The sequence below is a fragment of the Acinonyx jubatus genome, chromosome C1, assembly GCF_027475565.1.
Source record: "Acinonyx jubatus isolate Ajub_Pintada_27869175 chromosome C1, VMU_Ajub_asm_v1.0, whole genome shotgun sequence".
Classification (NCBI taxonomy): domain Eukaryota; kingdom Metazoa; phylum Chordata; class Mammalia; order Carnivora; family Felidae; genus Acinonyx; species Acinonyx jubatus.
In genome coordinates, this window is record NC_069381.1 from 93,146,001 (window position 1) to 93,154,444 (window position 8,444).

The following is an 8,444-nucleotide window of genomic DNA, read 5'->3' on the forward strand; positions in this document are numbered from 1 at the left end:
GGCCTCATCTCAACTGCGAGCTGACAGACGGACTTCACACTTGATTTGTTAGCTCTTACCCCTTATTGTATCTCGTTTGTTGTGTGCCTTTGTATTATGCTTTGCTTTGTGTGGCATGTATGAAGCCACGTTACATGCATAGTGTAATCTCATGGAGTCTGGAACCCTGCACCTGCTTTCAGTTATACTAACCTTGCTCTATGATTGAATAAAGCGGACCCTGTCAAAAAGACACAACTCATGTGTGCGCCTTCGTATTGTGCTCGCCACAGGCCTGGAGAGCTTGAACACAAAAGAGAATGAAGCTTGCAATCGAGGAGAAAACTTACCCTCAAACCCATGGGGGGGCGAGAAAGCAGGGAGCTCAGCTGGCTCCGTGGCTACAGGCACCTGTTTGCTCACCAGCCTCAGAGTTGGGGGGGTCTTCTTCCTGCTTCAGACGGCCAAGTAATGTTAACCTTAAAAATAAAACCGCCAGCTGTCTTGCTAACAGAAATGGGTTTGAGAGTAGCACAGAATTGCAATTCCCAACTTTAGCAGGTTACGGCAAAACCACAGGCAAGCCCAGCGAACAAAGGAGAGGAGGGCTCTTTTATAGAGGAAAAGTGGGACATGGGGAGGACGTTCTAAACAAAAAATTCATTGGGGTAAACTGGGAGTTAGAAGTATAGTGACTTTTCATTGGCTGAGTTGTGATAGTCTCTCATTGGGTGGGCTGTTGCCAGGCAAAAGGGAGAGACTGTATCCTTTCCGCTGGGATAGTGAAATAGTATCCAAGCTCCGGGTCCATTTCTTCCTGTTGGGGAGGCAGTTGACAGCGCGGTAAGGTGTGAGAGCTCCCCGTGCTGGCCTCCTGACTCCACGCTAAACAAGGTTTCCTTTTACTAACTTTCACAGCGGCCAGGAGATAGATATGTGTTCTCTGAACCTTCCGCTCATTTTTTTCTCCAAAAATAAACTTATTTTAAAATAACAATAGTAATAATGATGGGACATCGATTATCCATGAAGAATTTGGAGCTTCCGGTTTCTTCCTCTGGAGTAGATTTGGTCTAGGCAGAGCATATTCTAATCCCTTACATTAGAGAACTTCACAGTGGGAAGTGAAGGTTTGGGGAGGCGAGGCTAGGCAGAGGACCCACGACAATATCCACAGGGCTCCTTCTCCCCTCCTGCTGTAGGGGCAGTCTCAGTTAGAAGCTGGGGCTTTGTAGTTGAGTGTCACCTCCTCCCGCCAGGCGCTCTGCCAGGCTCTTGCCCCTAGTCACTCCCTTTCTGACATCATGTGCTCTCTGTACTTGGAACACAGGGTGTGGTGGGCACGCGTTTGTTCTTTGTTCTATGCAACTCTAAAGAGCTGAGTTGACTTCAGAGTAGAAAAGCTGAGCTCAGCAACACACATTCAGACGCTCCTTGCCTCTTTGGCTTCTCAGATTATGCTCCCCCAGTGCCGGGGATACAAATATGTCTTGCCCAAACTTTTCTTGCTTTTTTTTTTTTTTCTAAGTTAAGCAAAGAGATTATGTTCCTCATTCATGGAGGTTACTCAAAGCCCTGGCTGGAAACAGTACATGTGGGTCTGTGCTGGGTGTCTGAAAGCATTCTCAGTCTTTGCTTTTTATTTTATTTTATTTTATTTTTTAACATTTATTTATTTTTGAGAGACAGAGTGAGACAGAACACGAGAGGAGGAGGGGCAGAGAGAGAAGGAGACAGAGACTCCAGGCTCCGAGCAAGCGTTCATCACAGAGCCCAATGGGGGGCTCAAACCCATCATGACCTGAACTGAAGCTGGACTCCTAACCGACTGAACCACCCAGGTGCCCCCCCCGCCCCCATTTTTTAATGTTTGTTTATTTTTGAGAGAGAGAGAGAGAGAAAGAGAGTGATGCTGGGCTCGAACTCGTGAACCGTGATATCATGACCTGAGCCAAAGTTCGGTGCTTAACCACTTAACTAACTGAGCCACCCAGCACTCTGGGCTTTGCTTTTTGAAGAGAGAATTGCACTCTTCTTGTTCGTCCTGTAAACCCGGAAAGTATTGTGAGATCAACTTAGGGTACTCCTGGGAAAAGTAGACATGGTCAGCTTTCAATTATCCACAGGTTCAGCAAGTATTAGACTGTCAGATTAGCTCCCAAGGAAGCTGGATAGCTGGAAAGGTGAGCGGTCTTTTGGTCACGGGCAAGTTTTCCATTTGGGCTCTGCCGCTTTCTAGCAGTGTGCTTTGGGCAAGTTACCTGAACAGGCTAGTCTTAGCCTTTCTGTAGCAAAGGAGGAGATGCCGTGCCTATTCCACACTGCCACTAGGTAAGAACATGTGGAGTGTGCTGTCTGGACCACAAGAAGAGCTCAGTAAATGGTAGCTGTTGTAACTCTGCTTCTAGGCTCCACCTCCTACACCACATCCTAGCCAAACTACTATTTTTTAGGAATTCATTTTCGATATTATAAGGTCATAGATGTTCTGAATTTTTAAGGTCCGGAGAGAATGTGCGGATTACCTAGTCTATTTTCTTTCACAGAGAAGTGATCCGTTAGGGGATTGGGTGGACTTTCCCTGGGTAATTATAGAATGACGAAAATCCAGAACTTTTGTTTCTGAGTCCAGGCCTCTTTCCCCCACACCATAGCACTTACCAAAACCCAGTGGCTTTTCTCCTTGCCCAGGGACCAGAAGGAGCTCCCCCTGGGTACGCCAGAACTGCTGGTAGGATTACCATTTTCTTATACTTGGCTAGGAGAGAGCATAGTGTGTCACATTTCACAGGCCTGTTGACAGCCCAAGCCCCACATTGTGCCTCCTACGAGTTCACAGCCTCAAATGAGGTAATGAATCCTCTGGGTGTTTTGTGGCTGTCAGCTGAGAAAAGCGTTTCCCCATTATTCTTTCTGCAGGAAGCCACAACTCTCAGCCTCCCAAATGGGGAAGAGGAGCTGTGGGGTGTAGGACTGGCTTCCTATTTCCACTGAGCCACAGCAATGAAACTCGGAGCCTGGGGAGTCTTTTTCCAAGCGAGTGAGGGCTGAAGGACGGGAGGAGCCACAGCCCCTGGTCCCACAACTGAACAGAAACCCCACCACTGGCAAGGCAACCAGGAGCCAGTGGTTTTCTCTCCTTGGGGTTGGGCAGAGAAGCCTAAGAAGCCACCAAAGGCCAGAGAGGAGGAGCCCCACCTCTGTGTTTTCTGAGCAGTTCTGCTTTTATCTCTCTTAGTTATCGCTGTTCCATTTTAAGCTTCATTTGAATAAAGAGTTTTGCTGCTATGTACGTATACTCATACACACTCACACACACACTAGACCTTTTTTTTTTTTTTTAACTAAACCTTTTCCTTTTAGCTTCCCTTACTTTCCCTGCTGGACAGATATACAAAAATGAGGGGCTCACATTTGGATCAATTCATGCCCTGTAAGGCCAAGGACAATTGGTGTGCCCTGAGAGGAGAATAAGGAGAGAGTATTCAGAGAGCCACAGCTTCTGGGATTACCAGCCTTCTAAGGATGTTTACCTGCACTGTATTTTTTAAGCCTCTATATCTCTGTAACTGACTTGTCTACAAGTTGAATCTCAAAGCAACACTTGCCAAGGACATCCCCAGGCTTACTGAGGATGCCTGTCCTTGGGGGGCACTGGATACCCCAAGTTAGCATGGCCGCACCCTGACATATGTGTTCTTTGAGCCTCTGGAGTGAATTGGCCTGCAAAAGGACCCTTTTGTCACTCAGATTTATATCTCTTTTGAGGAGAAATGAAGGGGATGCTACAGAATGACCTATAAGTTCTTAATTCTTGTCCTAGGGTGGTGCAGTCCTTTGCTGATAAATGGGAGGGGATATAGACACACAGTCAAGACTGGATGGGTCGGGGGGTGGTCAGGAAAGGAGATCATAGCCACTTCTGTCATCACGGAGTAACTGTGTTTGCAGAGAGACCTGTCACTCTGCTCTCTGAGCTCAGGCAGGAGGGCAAGAAAGCCCATTTTGTCGGCACTACGGTGTCATGCAATTTTGGTGGTTTCTTACTTATCCACACTCATTTGAGCTCAAAGATGACAGAACCCTAATAAGAGAGAGTCATAAGTTCCATGTGGAAATCATGAGCCTTCAGCACAAGGGGACCACTTCTTCTGCATCCTCCTGGGACTGACCGTCTCCCTAACCACTGAGTGAGCTAATGATTGTGATATCTGCTTAGTTCCTATCTAGCTGACAGAACTTGATCAGGAAGCCCCCTCTCACCAGACACCAAGTCGGTGCCTTGATCCTAGCTTCCTCAGTCTCCAGAGCTGTAAGAAATAAGTTTATGTTTATAAACCACCCAGTCTATGGTATTTTTGTTATAGCAGCCGGAATGGACTAAGACAGTATTTTTTTTTATTATAGCTACAATAACCAACCATGATATTGCCTTGCTTAGTGCAATAAGACATAGATTGGCAAGCATACATCCATGGCAGTGCCCCACTGATACTATTGTCCCAAGTTCCATACTGCCAAACAGTTACATAATGTCTGTGATGTAACTACTTAGTTTAAACCCTGAGAATGATATGGGCACTAGACAATAAATGCTCACTTGCTGAAACCCAGATTTGTAATTTATTTCTCAACATGGATGGTTTTTTGGAACCCTGGAAATATCCAAAACATACAAAGCCAAATGTTAGAATTTTAAGTGCCCTATATTTATTTCTAAGATATAATAGCGATCAAATTGCACAACAAATTTTCTTTTTACAAATGATACTCTATTGTGCTCTCCTCAAAACTCTAACCTCAGAGTCCACAAGCAAAATCCACTGTGCTACTCGTTAGCTTCAATCGCCCACTGGAAGCTTACAGTCTTGCAATTTTCAAGCATTTACCCCTCCCAAACTCGAATATTCTTGTGTATTTCAGTAACTTGATGAAAAACAAGTTGGGACTTTTTATTTCCGCTCATATTTCAATAGTGACTTTTTTCTAATAATAAGAACAAATTCACTCCCCTAGAAAGTTTTAAAAAAAGCAAAAAGCTTAAATGAGGAACAATGATTTCTCCCAGGTACCACTGTGACCTATGTAGCTTGATCAATAGACCACTCACTGAGAAGACCAAACTGTGAGTCTAAGTTTCTGCTTATCTCTTTCCTGATTTCATTTTTCAAAGTGTTTGAGCATTCTCCTGGACTATTCAACAACACAGTCTGCCCTGACATTGTCTTATTCTCAGGGTTTTTCCTTGTCTCTCCAAATGGATTGTAAACATCTCATGGTCAGAAATAGTATTAGTTCTCAATAAAATCTTACAGGTTTGGGTCTAAGTGGGCATACAATTCTCCTCTCTTACCTGATTCCCAGACCACAGCCACGTCTAACTGTCAGGCACTTAGACCAGATCTTCTCAGTGGGATCCGGAGAGGGGTACATTAAAGGAAGAGTTTTCTACATTAAAATGAGTGTCCATTTCTGCTGCAAACAACTCTTGAGACATTCTTTCTGATGATCCTAAAATGCCCTCTCTCATAACCACTTCTCCCTCCACAGATGTTCATTCTCCTGATGTCTCTTTCTCGTACTTGCTCCTCCCTTCCCAAATCTTCAGTTACCCTAACTTTCAGGCCTCACACTACCTAAAGCTATTCGAATATTTATAGAACACCTCTGGCCTTCCAGACGTAATCATCCAACATCCACTAGAGAAACACAGAACCTACCCATGGAGCTTTGTGTCCATGGCGAAGACAGACAGTTATAAAAACAATGAATGATAAAGGGGATACATGTGGGTAATGGGAGCGTGTAGCAGGAGTACCTAGTCCTGCTTTGAGGGCTTCCTGAAGGAACTGAGATATGGAAAATGTGTAGGAATTAGGTGAAGAGGTGAGAGGATATTCTAGAAAGAGAGAGGAAGGGAGAGAGGGAGAGAGAGAGAAATAAAGACTTGTTTCAAGCAACTCAAAGGAATTCAGCATCAAGTGTGGCAGGGCCATGGTGTTGGGGGTCGGGGAGGAGAGGCCAGCTGAGAGTTCTAAGAGTTAATAGGGGCCGCTTAAAACCTAAAGGGGGCCTCGCTGGCCCAGTCAGTGGAGCATGCCATTCTTGATCTCAGGGTCCTGAGTTTGAGCCCCACCCACACTGGGTGTGGAGCTTACTTACCCAAAACAAAACCAAATCAAAAACCTAAGGGGAAACCATTGACGAGTTGCAAGCTGGGGAATGACACCATTAAATTATCATCTTTAGAAGGCTTTCCTTGCTAGGGTGAGCAAGAAAACACCCCCAGGTGATTTCGAAGGAGGTTGGGATGCAGTAAAACAGGTGAGAAATGAGGACTAGTGTATGGCTCTGGAGTAGGAGAGAAGTTGCCTGATTTGAGAAATATTTAGGCAAAGGGACAATTTATAGGACATGGGGGTTGATAATATGCTGTGAGGTGGGACAGAGGGTAGCCTAGGAGGATGCCTGACTTGAACAACATGGAGGTTAGTGGGCCTTTCCCCGAGCTGGTGAATACAGGAGAGAAGCAGGTTCAGCAGGAGGATACCCAGGTTACTAAGCTGAATGTTGCATCCCAGATTTAACGCACTTGTGTGGAGCTCAACGAGAACTCGGGTTCCACATATAACTTTGTGAATCTCTGGCACAAAGAGATAGTAATGGAAGCCACAGAAAACGTGTGAGTCAAGCAAGAAGTCTTAGCTCTTTCACCTCAGGGTCCTGTCATCGTGACAGCAGCTCTGAGTGAGGGGCTCTGCCTCCACAGACTGATGCAGACGGGGACAGGAGAATTTACGACAGCATTTCCTAAGGGGCAGTTATGCTGAAAGTCTGTTCCCTGAGAAAAACGACACAGCCACATGCACACATACATGTTATTTCGTGATCAAATAACTTTGGAAAAACCTGCTCATCTAGAGACTATTAAGGGCTGACAAGTTCTGCAGTAAAGATGCATTTCCTCTCTAATGCAGCATTCTTCACAAGCCAGCCCTGGTCACAGATGATTCTGTGAATCACATTCACAGAATCTGAATGGGTCAGGGTGAAGGAAGAGAGAGAAAGCTAGCCTTTCCCAGATGTGTGTTTTTAAGTCAAGCCCTGGGGAGAGTGTCCACACCTTCATTTATCAAAGTAAAAAATTGTATCTCAGTGGTAGGTTCCACATTTCACAGCTGGCTTGGGATACATTGGGCTTATCACTTAGCCCCTCAAGGTTTCAGTCTCAGACAATCCCAGTAGACACAGCAGAGGGAAAACCGGCAGTATAATTTTCAAAATCTAAACTGGCCATAGGGTTTCTAAAACAGCATTCTCTGTGACTTTGAATTTGAGTCCCAACTGTGCTATTTCTTTAACCAGCAAGGCCGTCTTTCAGAATGGAAGGAGAGATAAAGAGTTTTCTAGACAAAAATTAAGAGTTCATGACCACTAAACCAGCTCTGCAAGAAATTTTAAGGCAGACTCTGAATGGAGTTAAAAAAAAAAAAAAAAAAAGACCAAAGCAAGAAAGACTAGAAAGGACCAGAGAACATCACCAGAAACACCAACTCTACTGGTAACACAATGGCACTAAATTCATATCTTTCAATAATTACTCTGAATGTAAATGGACTAAATGCTCCAACCAAAATACATAGAGTATCAAAATGGATTAAAAAAAACAAAACAAGATCCATCTATATGCTGTCTGCAAGAGGCTTATTTTAGACCTAAAGACACCTGCAGATTGAAAGTGAAGGGATGGAGAACCATCTATCATGCTAATGGGCATCAAAAGAAAGCCAGAGTATGGGGCACCTGGGTGGTTCAGTCCGTTAAGTGTCCAACTTCGGTTCAGGTCATGATCTAATGGTTCGTGACTTTGAGCCCTAAGTCAGGCCCTCTGCTATCACTGCAGAGCCAGCTTCCGATCCTCTGTCTCCCTCTCTCTCTTTCTGTCCCTCCTATCTCCCCTCCCAACAATAAATAAACATTTAAAAAAAAAAAAAAGAGGGGCGCCTGGGTGTCTTAGTCAATTGAACGTCCGACTTTGGCTCAGGTCATGATCCCGCGGTCTGTGAGTTCGAGCCCCACGTTGGGCTCTGTGCTGACAGTTCAGAGCCTGGAGCCTGCTTCGGATTCTGTGTCTCCCTCTCTCTCTGCCCCTCCCCTGCTCATGCTCTGTCTCTCTCTCTCTCTCTCTGTCAAAAATAAATAAATAAACATTAAAAAAAATTTTTTTAAGTAAAAAAATAAAAAAAAAGAAAAGAAAGAAAGCCAGACTAGCCATACGTATAACAAAGAAACTAGATTTTAAAACAAAGACTGGAACAAAACACGAAGAAGGGCATTATATCATAATTAAGGAGTCTATACATCAAGAAGACCTAACAATTATAAATATTTGTGCCCCCAGCCTGAAACACCTAGATATCTAAATCAATTAATAATAAACATAAAGAAACTCATTGATAATACAA

At 44.5% G+C, this 8,444-nt stretch overlaps 1 long non-coding RNA gene across 1 annotated transcript; it reads left to right on the top strand.

Moving 5' to 3' along the window:
- Nucleotides 1-1,154: 1,154 nt before the first annotated feature.
- LOC128312077 (uncharacterized) lies at nucleotides 1,155-3,294 on the top strand. The gene is made up of 4 exons (XR_008290880.1): nucleotides 1,155-1,573; nucleotides 1,669-1,820; nucleotides 2,106-2,162; nucleotides 2,899-3,294. It is a non-coding gene; the product is annotated as an uncharacterized LOC128312077 (long non-coding RNA).
- The last annotated feature ends 5,150 nt before the right edge of the window (nucleotides 3,295-8,444 follow it).